Raw genomic sequence first — 15,528 nt, 5'->3', positions numbered from 1 at the left:
ACTTTCCCCTGAACAGTAAACTAGACAGAATAAAATCTTCCCTAAACCAAATCTATGTATCTACTAGAAACTAAATCAAATTATTTCCCTTTCACTAAACCCCACAATTTGGGACAAGAAATTTTCCTTAAGGTAAATTTACCATGAAGGTAATCTAATTGGAAACCTGATTTGGAAGATTTTAATTCAAGTGTGTCAGATTGAAGTATGTTATTTAAAAGTGAATGGGACACTCACCAGCAGCCAAGACCAAATTTTCAATTTTTGCTTGTCCCTGCATTGAAAGCCAAATAGTGGTGGCACAGGGAAAATTTGAATTTAGGTTAGTTGTGATGATTCCCTTTTCTGCTGAAAAATAATGTACCTAACGAGGGGATTAAGTGAATCATCCCTGCTTTCTCTAGAGGGGCTCTGTAACTGTGGAGCAGAAACTCGCGGGGTTGGGTAGGAGAGACCAGAAACACTGAGCTGGTAAGGAAGCCGCACTAGGTGATGTGCATGTATCTGCAGGTGTGAATGTCCTTGTGTGAAGTCAGTCAGCTACTTTTGCAAAATGGTTTTGAAATAGGGGGCCACTGGCTTTACCATAGTTTGTAGAAATTACTGACATTTTAGTGTCTTATTAGTGCATGCGTTATATTTCAACATTCAGTCACTCAACAATAACTTATTGATGCTGATTCTGGGAACATTCTGGAATCATGATACACTTCTGTGGCTTTGGATTGCTGATAGGGTCAACAAATCTGTTGTGTTATTAGAATCAAGGAGAATAGCGGAGCCTAGTTCTCAAGGTAGAGACTGGAATCGCTGAGTTGGGAAACTTTCTAGTAAAAGGGGGAAGAAAAGTCTCAAGGGTTACACAGGGATTGTCACCTAGTTGACCCCTAGTCCACCTTTCTCTCATAAGTTTGCTTCCTGACGGAGGGTGCACTGCCCGCGTTCTGGACTTCATTAGCAACGTTTCTAGCACTCAGAGGAAGGAGAAACACAGGTACAGGTAGCATGCAGCAGGTCCATCACATCTAGCAGTTGGAGAAATGAAAATGGGAAGAAGACAAAAAAGGGTGAGTAGAAGAGGCAGGGAGAAGGAAACTAAGTAGAAAAGAACAGGGGAAGGATTACCGAACGGTCAGGGACAGAACTTTTTGGCAGCTGCTTTACTTAGGTTCTGTGTTTTAAGATGTCTCCCTGTGCTGTCTAAATGTCCTCACTGTTTGGCCTGGTTGGAGAACAGGTTGAGGATGGGTGGTAATAGGGAATCCAGGAGGCAAGAGAAATGTAATCTGAAACTCATTTGCCCTGCTTAGCTCTTACCTTCGTGCTTTGGTTGGGAGTTCTAATAAGGCACGGTGGGGGGGAGGGGGGGTGGTTCTAATTTGGGGTGGAGAGAAGTCAATCCTAATTTGTGCAGTATGGCCGATTCCCAAGTAGCAATTTTTATTTCCTTTCAGTGCCCCTTCAATCGGAAAATGCTACGTTCAGTTGCTTTGTGGTACACATGGTTTACCAGCTTGCTTTTCATTTTCCCTAATTCCAATATGCAATACTGGTTTCCTACCCCAGGTAGGAATACTCCATCTCCTGTAGGGGGCAGAGTCTCAAAAGAAAAAGGCTAAAACTCGTTAAGCAAACCTCTGAATGTTTTTTAAATTTCTTGGGAGGCTGTTCATTATATTAAAGATTATTATATCAGATGAAACTTTAAAAATCGATCTGTTTCTCACAAACACAATTAATCTAAACCAGCCGTCAATTCATTTAGTACTTGTGTCCCCTAATGTTTCATCCTTGTAAAGATATGCATTCGGTGAAAAAGCTGGTTGCATAGTATGTTTATCTTCCAAAATGGCAAAATGTCCATTAAGTTGTTTTTAGTTGAACTTGGCATTATCTATTATTTTAAGGAGAAGCTAATTCAGAATATTGCATGGTTCTAATGACTCTCTTTAGAATATAAGTTTTTATGTCCACTTAGTCCCTACCCCCTTAAATATTTTTTTGAGGATTTATTTATTATTCCCCGTTAAATACTTTTGATGAAAAAACTTTACAAGGGGACAGTTGCACGGAGTAGCTCTTTATTGTGATGTCATTCAGTTGCAATCCAGGCGAGCTACAAATGTTGGCTTTAAATCTACAGATTAGTGCAGTTGGCCTTATTTCATTAAATTCTTTCTGTAGGTGAAGAATTTTTGATATCCTTTTTGGAAACTTAAAGAGCCCCTGCAGAGAAAATGGACCATGACCATCCCCAAATGCCTGAGGTTATGGTTTTGAAAATACATGCTTATGCGTATAACTTTGTATCTCTTAACATGTGCTTGAACTTTTTATAGTTGTATTTGATTATGTGTGGTTTGTTCCATGGCTTCCTCTCAGCTCCACGGCTGCCTCATTCTAGGAAGCCCCAGTCACGGTGGTCGTCTTGTTGTTCTGGAACCTACCTTGGTCATTCTTGCCTTCAGGGCCTTTGCACTTGCATTTTTTTCTTCCCCAAAACATGCCTTTGAAAATGAAGCTCTTTCATTCATCCTACCACTTACCGTGTGCCGAGTTTCTTCCCATGTGCCAAAAACTCAGGTGCACGTGGAGGAGTCTTTGCTCTAAGAAAGCGGCTGTGCTCCTTGCCCTCGTGGAACTTGCAGTCCGCCAGGGGAGGCGGACGTTAATCCGAGAATTACATCGTGAAGGGCACACGGCAGCTGTGACGAGAGCTAGAGAAGTGAGGCCCACACACTGGATCAGAGAATGGCCAGGGGTGGTCTCAGGTAGAACTTTATGAAACTGCAGCTCTCCAGTCATTTTTGACCCACAAAAGGAGTTTGATAGGGTTGAACTTAATACTTGACCCTGAAGTCCCAGAAGGTTCCTGAGCAGAGAAGCATACGGTGAAAGTGGGATTTCAGAACATTTCATTTGGTGCTGCTTTAGTACAACTTTTCAGAAACACCTCTGCGGAAGAAAATGAGGTGCGATTCTTCAGCGAAGAATCTGGTTGGGATTCGGAGTTTGGTTTGGCAATGAGGTGTCTGTGGTATTAAAATATTAATGCTAAAACAAATGATTATGCGGCTTATTAAAATATTTATGAAGTATGTAGCTATAAGTGGTTCTAAATTAGGTTGTTCACAAAATGCTGTATAAATCCGATCATAAGGCAGCAGTCCTGTTTTCTTCAGGAATTAGACATGGGCACATACCTGTTTCCCCTCAGAAGATATGTGGACTACATACAGCTATTTTTCCTGTAATTTCCCAGCAGTCAGGAAACCTACCAACTGAGCACTGTAAGAAAAGGGCCCAGGGCCTTGTGTTGGGTGCCGCTGCCACTAAACCCTTCCTTCTGTCCCTGCTTTATACTCTGGGAGTGATATCAGATGGCCACCGTGGGACAGTGTTCCTGATTCTGAACGGAAGCTGAAAAATGTTAACAGAAGACACAGCAAGAAAAACAGTGAGCCGAGGGGATCCCCTCCACCCTTTCCACACTGTCAGTTTTATGGTTTTACTCCTTCGGCTGCTGTTTAACCTCTTGGGACTGCTGTTGGTAATTACATCTCTCTGGCATTAAGAGCTTTTGCTTTCCTTTTTTTACCCCCAGCCCTTGGGAGGAGTAAGCCCAAGGGGGGGAAAAGTTTTGCTGTGAATTCTTCAGCCATTTAGTGCAAATTCCTGTAATTACCGGCATTGTGTCCTCTCTGAATGGCACATAATACAGCAGAAGCCATTCCTAATTGAGACCTTACAGGAGGTACAAATCCTCTCTTTGTTCAGCCTGACAAATTAGTGCCAGAAAGTGGCAGGGTCCGAGTGGGAATCAAAGGCAAGAAACACAAAGATGGAACTTAAGGCTACAGTAATAACCCTCTCTTGTCCTGAAGGGAAAAAAGGAATGACCAAGGAAAAGATGAAGTTTTTTTTTTTTTTTTTTTTTTTTTTTTTTTTTTTTTTTTTGTTATAAATTCCCTTGACATGACAGCACCTCGGGGCTGCTCTATTTATTTAGCAAAAGTGATTAAATAGTAATACAACAGGGCTGCCCATTGTTTCCCTGGGTGCCCCTACCTCACAGACCCCTGCTGCCTCGGCTAATTGATTGACAATGAACCTCTGATAAAGAAGTATGTTGTTAGGACCTAGGTGGGGGGAGCACTTTTTCTCTCTCTTTGTGTGTCTGAGAGAGAGAGAGAGAGAGAGAGAGAGAGAGAGAGAGAGAGAGAGAGAGGGAGAGTGTGTGTGTGTGTGTGTGTGTGTGTGTGTGTGATTTCATTTTTGTTTGAATTGCACTCTAGTTTTTCTTTGCCCCCACCCCTTCTCGCCCCTTCTGGCCCCTTCTCTCCCCTTGCCTTTTTTCTCCAGAGCTTTTCGGTGGCTGCTCCCAGAGGATACAAACAGGTAGAGAGGAATGAGAATTGTAGTGCAGGCTTTTGACAAGTTTATCTTTGGAGCAAACTTCCTCCTCTCCCCCTGCTCCCTTTAAGACAGAACAGCAGTGTGAGAAGAGTGAAAAGGAGAAAGGGGCTGATTATTAGTACTTCAGGGTCACAGAAGTTTTTTCTTGTTGTTATTTTCTCATTTGTGAGGATGGATGTCTGAAACTAGTCTTTGAACTAAGATTTTTCTCTTAAATTCCTTACTCAACTTTGAAAAAAAATTTACCCACTAATAACATTTACATGTTGGGGTGAGGGCGGCTGTGGAGTAAGAAATAACCATTTGAATGATTTCGTCTCTCCCCAGTTCCTGAGAAGCCGGGATTGGTTATTTGAGGGTGGAATCTGGCTGCTGGGGGCGTAACTCCGTCCCCCCAGGACGCTGGAAGCAGTGGGAAGAGGACTAAAGGCCTCTAGGCAGATAATTAATAGCCCCTGGTTATATATGCTCAACTAGCTGAGCAGAAGCTAAATCCCTAATTTAACTCCGTTACAGCTGCAAAAACAAATCATTTCAAGCCCCTATGAAAGCAAAATATATTAAACAAACAGTATCGACCTTGTTAATACCACAAGGCATTTCGTCTGATAAATGAGGGCGTCTTTCTGGCAAAGGCCTATTTTATGACATCGTTTAGACATAAAGTATACCTTTACCCTGGTAATACAAGCATCCCTGATAGAAAGTATGGAGTGGTTAATTATTCATTAAATAGCTGCCAGTCTGGAAGTAAGCAACATTTCTGAGTTGGGGTAGTTACTTACTGGCCTTAGCATAAATCATGCAGAATAGCAATTCTTAAGAAAAAGAGAAATTGAATTTGGGAGCTGATTATGCATGTGAGTCTAGGTAAAGAAAGATATGTGGGTTTTTAACAAGGGAAGTTGTATATTATGCTCTTGAAGGGGAAAAAAACTTTTAGCATAGCCAAAATCTGTTTTGATTCTCATGTGAAAAATTAGGGGATCCTCTAGTAGCCAAAGTGCAAGATCTGCTAAGGAAAAGAGGGACAGAAATAAAAAGAATTGACTTTCCTTGATATCTCCAATTCCTATCTTTAGTACTGTTTTCAAATTTGTGTCCCACTTGCTAGGAATGATGATAATAAGGTGAAGATTTATTTGAGTTAAGGAATAGGAAGGTAGCTAATTGGAGGAGAATAAGGCAATAAAGAAAAACTTAGATAGTCCCCTCCAAACATATAAAGAGCTTGGATAAAAGAGAATTTTTTTTAGTTTGTTGTTGCTTTTTTATCTTGTGTTGTCTTCTTTTTAGTGTATTGAGTTGTTGTCTCCCAGAGGAGAAGTCTCATATGTGTGTGTCCTGAAGGGCTAAGTTTTATTTCCCTAACCTTTAATATGACCATGAAAGGGTTGCTGATAGGCAGATCTTTCAGTGGAGTTCTGGTGGTGGGTTCATTTCAACAAGCATTTATTAAACCCCTCATGTGCTCCACATACATGCTCTGCCAGGTACCTTGGGATATGCAAGTAGGAGTAATATGCAGGCTGTGCTCCTTAGTGATTTATAGAATCCCCTCCAAGAGGACATGGGGCTTATAGGGGGTGAACAGGGGAATGGGACTGGGAGGTAAGGGGCTAGGCTGTCATGGCCACTGGCTTGGAGTTCGACACACTCCCTTTCTGGCTATGCTAGAGAATCCCTGTTGTAGAGAATTTGAAAACTAAAGAGTTAAAGTAGCGTCTCTTCCCACTTCCCCATTTTATTTTATTTTTTAAAGTTTATTTTGAGAGAGAGTGAGTGCATGTTCATATGGGGGAAGGGCAGAGAGAGAGAGGGAGGGAGAGAGAGAGAGAGAGAGAGAGAGAGAGAGAGAGAGAATCCCAAGCAGGCTTCACGCTGGTAGCGTGGACCCCAATGTGGGCTAAGTCACCCAGATGCCCCTCACTTTCCCATTTTAAAATTCATCCTTAGATTTCCTATAGAATTCAACTCCAGGAAGTCTCCTTGGCTTTTACTACCCATCTATCAAAGATAAAACTTGAATTTTGGGGGGTGCCTTGGTGGCTCAGTCAGTTGAGCCTCTGACTCTTGATTTCTGCTCAGGTCATGATCTCATGGTTCGTGGGATCGAGCCCCATGTCTGGCTTTGTGCTGACTGCAGGGAGACTGCTTAGGATTCTCTCTCTCCCACTCTCTCTCTCTGCCCTGCCCCTACTCATGTGAGCTGTCTCTTTCTGTCTCTCAAAATAATTAAATAAATTAAAAAAAAAACTTGAATTCTTGTTATGGGCTCATTGTGTAATAGGTGCTATGGGAGATGTAAGAGAAGCAAAGATATGGTCTGGACCCTCACGACTCATCCCCTGGTTGAGGATGCACAAAGGAAAATGAGGAATTACTGGACAGCCAGGTCAGGTCCATGCCCAAGCATTTGGGCTTTTTTTTTCTTTTTTTCCTGGGACAGTGCCCATAGGCATTCTGAATGGTCAGGTTTGACACACACAACACAACCTCTGACACAACTAGGCTGTCCCGAACCCAGGTAATAGAATGGTTTACCTTTATACCAAGAAGGTTGGGAAAACACCAAAATCTGCATGTGGTGTGTGCCCAGGCTGGCTTTGAGGAGTTCGGGCTGTGAGACCTAGAGTTAGGAGGTTGTCTAAAACGAAAAAACACGCCAACAGGCCCTATGGTGGTTCCATGTGAGCTAAGTGTGTTTGTGACAGAATCAAGTGTGCTTTCCTTATTGAGGAGCAGAAAATCATGGAATTGTTGAAGGCGCAAGCACAGAGTCAGAAAGCTAAATAAAAAAGTGAAGATTTTTTGAGTAGTAAAAAAATCAAAAGACTTGTTCTGTTAAAAAAAGAGGGCGGGGCGCCTGGGTGGCCAGTTGGTTAAGCGTCCGACTTCAGCCAGGTCACGATCTCGCGGTCCGTGAGTTCGAGCCCCGCGTCAGGCTCTGGGCTGATGGCTCAGAGCCTGGAGCCTGTTTCCGATTCTGTGTCTCCCTCTCTCTCTGCCCCTCCCCCGTTCATGCTCTGTCTCTCTCTGTCCCCAAAATAAATAAACGTTGAAAAAAAAAATTAAAAAAAAAAAAAAAAAGAGGGGCGCCTGAGTGGCTCAGTCTGTTAAGCATCTGACTCTTGGTTTCAGCTCAGGTCATGATCTCACAGTTTCATGAGTTTGAGCCCCATGTGGTGGCAGTATGGAGCCTGCTTGGGATTCTCTCTCTGCCCTTCCCCCACTCGCACTGTCTCTTGTCTCTCTCAAAATAAATAAATAAACGTTTAAAAAAAAGAAAGGAAAAAAGAAAAGCATTTGGCAAAATCCTCAACATGGAAAAACATGGGTTTTTCAGAGATTATAGTCATGCCATTTTGTGAATGATTGGCAGCTTTACACAAGGATTGTTGACAAATGGATCCCTTTCAGTCTACCATGTTGTTGGTAAGGTACATGATAATAATGAGAATGAGCATCATTTAGTAATTAGGATCAACGACTCTGGAATCAGAGTGGGTTTCCAGATTTGCTACTTACTATGTGACCCTACATAATTACTTAACCTTTCTGCATCTCCATTTTTTAATCTCAGATGTGAGAAAATAATCACGTCTACCTCGTAAGTTTGTAGTAGGAATAAAATGAGGTAAAAGGGCTTGGAAAAGTGCCTGGCATATAGTAAGTGCTATATAAGGATTAGCTCCTTTTATTATTTGTCTACATAGGACAGTAATTATCTGGATAAAGATATCAGGCATACTTATCAAATTTGGAATTCTCATAAAACTATATTGGACAACTAGAGGGTATTATGCTAAGTGAAATTAGTCAGAGAAAGACAAAGGTCATATGACTTCACTCATATGAGGACTTTAAGATATAAAACAGATGAACATAGGGGAGAGAAGCAAAAATAATATAAAAACAGGGAGGGGGACAAAAACATAAGAGACTCTTAAATATGGAGAACAAAGAGAGGGTTACTGGAGGGGTTGTGGGAGGGAAGATGGGCCAAATGAGTAAGGGGCATTAAGGAAAATCTACTCCTGAAATCATTGTTGCACTATATGCTAACGATGTAAATTAAAAACATAAAAATAATAATAAATTAAAAAACTATGTTGGACAACTAATATATTGAATGACAGAATCCAGATTCTGAAACACAAGCTAGAGAAATGGACCAAACAAGTGATATGGGGCACCTGGGTGGCTCATTCGGTTGAGCATTTGACTCTTTATTTCAGCTCAGGTCATTATCCCAGGGTCGTGGGATTGAGCCCCATATCCGGCTCTGTGCTGAGCATGGAGCCTACTTGGAATTCTCATTCTCTCTCTCTCTCTCTCTCTCTCTCTCTCTCTCTCGCTCGCTCTCGCTCTGCCTCCCTCCCCCACTTGCACACTCTTTCTCTCTAAAATAGAAAGAAAGATGTGATTTTCGTAGGGATAAATAGTCCCATGCTTGTATTCAGAAAATTAACTACAAAGATAGATCTGATGGCCATGGGTGAAAATCAGCACAGTGTCAAGAGCCCTGACAAATAAGACTGAAAGAACTGGAATTGTGACCTCCAGGCAAGTCACTTAACTTGTCTGAGCTAGTTTTCTCATCTGCAAGATGAAGAGATTTATTAATTCAGCCCTTCTGCAAATGTTTATGGAAGCCCTACTATGTTCTAAGCATTATGTTTGATGAACAGAGTAATCCCATTATTTGCTCTCACAGAAATTCAAAACTGGAAGCCAGACAAATGAGTAATTATAGCATGCAGTTGAACTCAAAGGTCTTTGAATTTCCTTCCAACACTTCCATCTGTCTGGGATATTTTAGAGGGGATGGCCTTGCTCTATATGGTCCCTTTTATCTCTTATTCTGTGATTTTTTTTGGCTGTCTATAGAAGATTAGAGAAAATCATATTAATGTGGTCCCTCCATTTAAACTTCATTTAATAATAATACCTTTTTCCTTTGAGGAAGGTATTTTAAACCAGTAGAAATATCACTTGACTAAGAAGACAGGAGTTGGGAATCTTTTTCCTGACTCTGATGTTTATCATTGGATAAATTTGCCTTTTTATCCTTTTTTGCAGTCTAATTTTTTCTGTCTAGAAAATAATTTTAAATAAAAATAAATGTGCATTAAGAATCTGGATACACACTGAAGTAGTAATATGACTATGGAAGAAGAAGAATGGTATATAGTTTGAGTTTTGAACTATTTCACATTCTAAAATTCAGAGAGATTTGATCACTTTATATAAGTAGGCTGTTTGATTTTATAGGATATAAATTTGCTTTTTGATTTATTCCTGGTATCTCATCATAGAAGTCACATGTTGGTCTTTGATATGTTTCAGAAGAATAAAATCATTTTGAATTTCAGAAGATATGGATCTTTTGATAGACCTTCCTGAACTTCATAGACCATAGCTGTGCTATCTTTTTTTTTTTTTTTTTTTAAAAAAGCTGTTCATTTCTCCCAGTCTTTGTTGCTATACTTTGGTCTGGAAAGTTCTTGTCCCTTTTTGTAGCTTCCTTTATGGCTAACATTGTTCTCATCATGTGTTCATTTCCAGCTAAACTTCTAAAGTAAGTGTTAATATACTGTTGGACTCTACATTGAGTTAATAGTTTCTATTTACTGACATTTCATTGGGAGAGAAATTGGCCTAGGAGTGGTTTTAGGATAGACTGGGGGTATGCTACCTAGGGGTAGGTCAATATTCTCCTTAATTTCTAGCTAAGTTCCTTGAAAAAGTAAGCTTTTCATGGCCTCTTCTAAAATAAGAGCTATTTGAGAGGTTTTCTAAAATTCATTGTACTGCCTAAAAGCAAAGGCATACTTAAGTAAAATGAGTATATTCATCCCTAGATAAGGAAATCTAGTAACTGAGTAATACCAATTTATTTCTTACAATATTGTTTTCATCCAATCATTCATTCATTCAACAAACATGGGCCATATAAAGTTCCAGAAAAAGGTGTAGGGGCAAACTAAAAGTTAATTTTAGCAGTAGAAAATGTGACTGTATGCAAGTTTTATTTTGTTTTTTAATTGAATATAGTTGACATATAATGTTATATTCATTTCAGGTATACAGCATATTGCTTATGCAAGTCTTTATACCTTGAAATACATTAACGCAGAAAGTGTTTTAATTAAATCACATTAATAAGAAAGCATAAGACTCCTTTGCATGTTTCAGATGCAAAATGGAGCAGGCCTGCAAAGCAGTGAGCCCCAAGATCAGGGGTGACAAGGCAGTGTTCTGGGTACAGTTTTGTATTATGCTTTGTTGAAGACTTCTGGGTGTGAAAGATCCTTTATTCCCTTAAAGACTGCTTTACAAGCCTTCCTTGACTACCCTACCCCTGCCCTATTCTAATCCTCCAGGTAGAATTGAGCATTCTTCTTCCATAACCCCCACCCCCTCCACTCTCCTGGATTCCTGTCATGGGCCTATGATGTGTGTCTGACTTTTTCAAAGGCAGGACCTCAGCCTTCTCAGAGTGACCAGAGCACCATTTGCACCGGAATCACAAGAGTAATGAGGGGGGACAAGGCTGGACACTTCCCTAGACCTGTTGAAGTCAGGATCTCTGAGATCAGGTCTGGAGATTTTAACAAACTTTCCAGTTGATTTGCATACATACAAAGTTTGAGAAACCACTGGCATAACCCATTATGTTCTTAGTGAATGAATCAAGCCATACGATAGTTTTCTCTAGGCTATGTAAGCACATTTCTTTTAACTGTTTTTTCTATGTACGTCCAACACTTTAACCACTGAGGTGTCAATCTGCTGATAATCTTCAGGTTTGCATGTCTTCCTTACATTCTGGAAACCACCATGGTGTTCTAATAGGGTTCTACCTAGTGGTGAATAAGAATGAAGAAAGAGATTAGTTCAAGTCCTTACTCATATTCTGGCTTCCTTTTTAATACATCCTAATGTTTTGCCTAGTTTCTATTTTATACTTCATAAGTATATTTAGTATTTGAATTATAAGGTAGCCTTTACCTCCCTCATTTCTTTGCTACCAGCAGGCTCACCTTTCACCGAGACAACTACAGTGGCCTCCCAACCAGTCTTCCTGCTTCCATCCTAACCTTTCCCAATCTTGTCTTAACCATAGTGAATGTGATCATATTAAAATGCAGATTGACCCTGGTAGACCTCTCTTTACAGTCCTTTGGTGGCTTCCCACTTCTTTTGGCTTGAAGACCAGGATCCTTATGATGACCGTGCATAATTCGACTCCCGCCCACCTCTTTACCTTCAACTCTTCTTGTCACTTCCTCCCACACACCAAGTCCCAGCCACACTGACTTTACTCTGTTCCTCAAATGTACCACTTCCTTCCCACCTGCCTCAGAGCCTTCACACTTGCAGTCGCCTCTCTCTGGAACATTACCACCATCTCCACTACCCTAAACTCTTTCTTTCTTTCTTTCTTTCTTTCTTTTTTTTTACCCCCAACTCTTTCTTGAGGTCACTACTTCAGCATTACTTTCTCAAGGACACCTTCTCCAACCAACCCCTCAGACTGACTTAAGACCTATTTAGTTCCCTCCTCTGTAATGCTGGTTTAGTACCTCTTACTCTAGTACTTGTTGTAATTGAGATTATAGTGTCGTCTGTGTAATTGTTTATTTAATACTTGTCTCCTCCTGTCTTCTCCACATTACAGTATTACTGCAAATGCCATAATGGTGAGGGCTGTGTTGTCTCGTTCATTGCTGTCTCCCTAGCTCTGCATCTGGTGCACAGTACGTACGTGCACTCAATTGTTCTGATCGTCCTCTGTTTTGAGCCCTCCCTCCCCACTTCCACCATATTCTCTAGGAATCCTAGATTGGAGTCATCAGCAGATACATTCAACATGTTCTCTACTCAGTCATCTAGGTTGTTTAACCATATTAAGAAATGATGGACCTGAAACTTACCCTTTTGGAAAACCAGTTATGGTCTTGAAGGTTTCCAGGGACTTAAGAAAATCTTTCTTGACTATGTAACTTTTTAGAGCCTTTATTATTCTGATAAGAGGTATAAGTATACATTTCCAAACTTAGTTGACCTTCTCCTTGCAGGACTAGGATTCCTCAAACATGAGGTGCACACCCCTTCTCTGGGCACCACACCATTAGTTTCTCTCATAGGCATATGTTCTGTTTCAGCTCCAGCTGCTGTGCTGCAGTTCAGTTCTGGCACTGACTGCCTACGGTTGGCACAAACCCCATGAGTTAAGGGCTTGATCCTTCATAAGACTGCTGCAGCTCAGATGCCAGCCATGAACTCAGGGTGTCCCCAGGCCACCTACACTCTCACTGGCTAGCTACAAATTTGGGGGTTCCCACAACCCTCTCAGATTAATAATTTGCTGGAAAAACTCCCAACTTAGGACAGCGCTGTCCTCATAATTACAGTTTTATTAGAAAGGATACAAATCAGGAACAGCCAAATGAAGACACTCAGAAGGCAAGGTCTGGGAATGTTCCAAATGCAGAGCCTCTGTGTTCTCTGTCCTTAGAATCGGGGCATGTCACCTTCCCAGCACACCAGTATATTCTTCAACCAGGAGGTTCCACAGTTTCAGTGTCCAGAGTTTTTATTGGGGTTTCATTACATAGGCATGCTTGATTGCATCATTGACCTTGTGATTGAACTCAATCTCCAGCCCGTATTCCTTCCCCAGAGGTCAGGCTGGCTCAAAAGACCAAACCCTCTAATCATGTGGTTGGTCCTGGTGACCACCTTCCATCTGAAGCTGTTTGGTGGCCCACCATGAGTCACCTCATTAGCATAAAGTCAGTTGTGATCCAAGGGGCTCAGGAACCATAAAGACACTTGTATTACTCAGGAAATTCCAAGTGTTTTAGAAGCTCCCTGCTTGGAATGAGGGAGAAAAGAGGAGACAATTGTCTACCATACAACAGTGCGGACAGCAAAAATGGAATCTGGTGAAAGGAGGATAAATGATATATGTGGCTGCCCCTCAGAGGATGAGGAGGCCTCAGTCTTCTCACCTCGTTCTCTAATTTCCAGTCTGCTGCTAGTGTGTTTCTTCCAGCACTGACTGCACTCACCTGGGGAGGGGAGATTTCTAGTGGTGTCTTCTGGTTCTTCCTGGGACCAAGAGGTTTCAGAAGCAGCCAGGAAACTGGCCGGCTCTGGTCTGCCCAGCCTGGTTAGAGCCCTCCCAGGGCCTCAGCTCGGGGTGGTGGGTTGATGTGCACATTCAGTGATTTTGCTATCCCACTCTCTGACCCAGATACCATTCTCAAGTCTTGGCTTAACATTGAGAGTGTTTCTTTTTTAATGGCTATCATAAAAGTGACCAGCAAAATTAACTTCATTTATTGACTTTAGCTAATTTAGTGCGTGCTGTATATGACTTCTAGAAGGGAACTAGGATTCCAAAACCAAAGACATGCAGGCTTGTGTCAGTTTCCAAAAGATTGAAAACACATTCGTTTATTTCCCCCCAGCTTTGTTGAGATAAAATTGACAAATAACATTGTGTAAGTTTATGGTCTACATTGTGATGATTTGATATACATATATATTGTGAAATAGTTGCCACATTAAGGTTGGTAAAGACATCCATTACCTCACACAGTTAACATTTTTTGTTGTTGTGAGAACATTTAAGATCTACTCTTATCAATTGTCAAGTGTACAAGTACAGTATTCTTAACTACAGCCACCATGTTGTACATTAGATCCCCAGAATTTATTCATCCCCCCAGCTTTATTAAGATATAATTGGCATATAACATTATGTAAATTTTTTTAAATGTATTTATTTTTTAATTTACATCCAAGTTAGTTAGCATATAGTGCAACAATGATTTCAGGAGTAGATTCCTTAATGCCCCTTACCCATTTAGCCCATCCCCCGCCCCCACAACCCCTCCAGCAACCCTTTGTTTGTTCTCTGTATTTAAGAGTCTCATATTTTGTCCCTCTCCCTGTTTTTATATTATTTTTCTTCTGTTTTTTATCTTAAATTCCTCATATGATATTTGTTTTTCTCTTACTGACTAATTTCGCTTAGCATAATACCCTCTAGTTCCATCCACGTAGTTGCGAATGGCAAGATTTTATTCTTTTTGATTGTCAAGTGATACTCCATTGTGTATATATACCACATCTTCTTTATCCCATTCATCTGTTGATGGACATTTGGGCTCTTTCCATACTTTGGTTATTGTTGATAGGGCTGCTATAAACATTGGGGTGCGTGTGCCCCTTCGAAACAGCACACCTGTATCCCTTGGATAAATACCTAGTAGTGAAATTGCTGGGTTGTAGGGTAGTTCTATTTTTAATTTTTTGAGGAACCTCCATACTGTTTTCTAGAGTGGCTGCACCAGTTTGCATTCCCACCAGCAGTGCAAAAGAGATCCTCTTTCTCCGCATCCTCGTCAACATCTGTTGTTGCCTGAGTTGTTACTGTTAGCCATTCTGACAGGTGTGAGGTGGTATCTCATTGTGGTTTTCATTTGTATTTCCCTGATGATGAGTGATGTTGAGCATCTTTTCATGTGTTGGTTGGCCATCTGGATGTCTTCTTTGGAAAAGTGTCTATTCATGTCTTTTGCCCATTTCTTCACTGGATTATTTGCTTTTTGGGTGTTGAGTTTGATAAGTTCTTTATAGATTTTGGATACCAACCCTTTATCTGATATGTCATGTGCAAATATCTTCTCCCATTCCATCAGTTCCTTTTTAGTTTTGCTGATTGTTTCCTTCACTGCGCAGAAGCTTTTTATTTTGATGAGGTCCCAATAGTTCATTTTTGTTAACATTATGTAAATTTAAGTTGTACAGTGTGGTGATTTGATATACATATGTATTACAAAATGATTACCACAGTAAGGCTAGTTAACATATCCATCACCTCACGAAGTTACCTTTTGTGTATGTGTGTGTGTGGTGAGAATTTTTTTGAATGTTTATTCATTTTTGAGAGGGAGAAGGAATGAACATGTGCACAAGCAGGGGAGGAGGAGAGAGCCGGGCACTGAGGACCTCAAGCGGGCTCTGCGCTGACAGCAGAGAACTCATTGAGGCACGCTCATTGAGGATTGAGGGGCTCAAGCTCAGGAACCCTAA

At 40.9% G+C, this 15,528-nt stretch overlaps 1 protein-coding gene across 9 annotated transcripts in view; it reads left to right on the top strand.

Annotated features, from left to right (window-relative positions):
- The window catches only part of PLEKHM3 (pleckstrin homology domain containing M3), a 195,682-nt gene that overhangs the window by 45,993 nt on the left and 134,161 nt on the right, over positions 1 to 15,528 (top strand). The window lies entirely within an intron of this gene.

This window comes from Acinonyx jubatus, chromosome C1, assembly GCF_027475565.1.
Source record: "Acinonyx jubatus isolate Ajub_Pintada_27869175 chromosome C1, VMU_Ajub_asm_v1.0, whole genome shotgun sequence".
Taxonomy (NCBI): domain Eukaryota; kingdom Metazoa; phylum Chordata; class Mammalia; order Carnivora; family Felidae; genus Acinonyx; species Acinonyx jubatus.
Note: the sequence above shows the minus strand (reverse complement) of the source record. Positions and strands in the feature narration are given on the sequence as shown.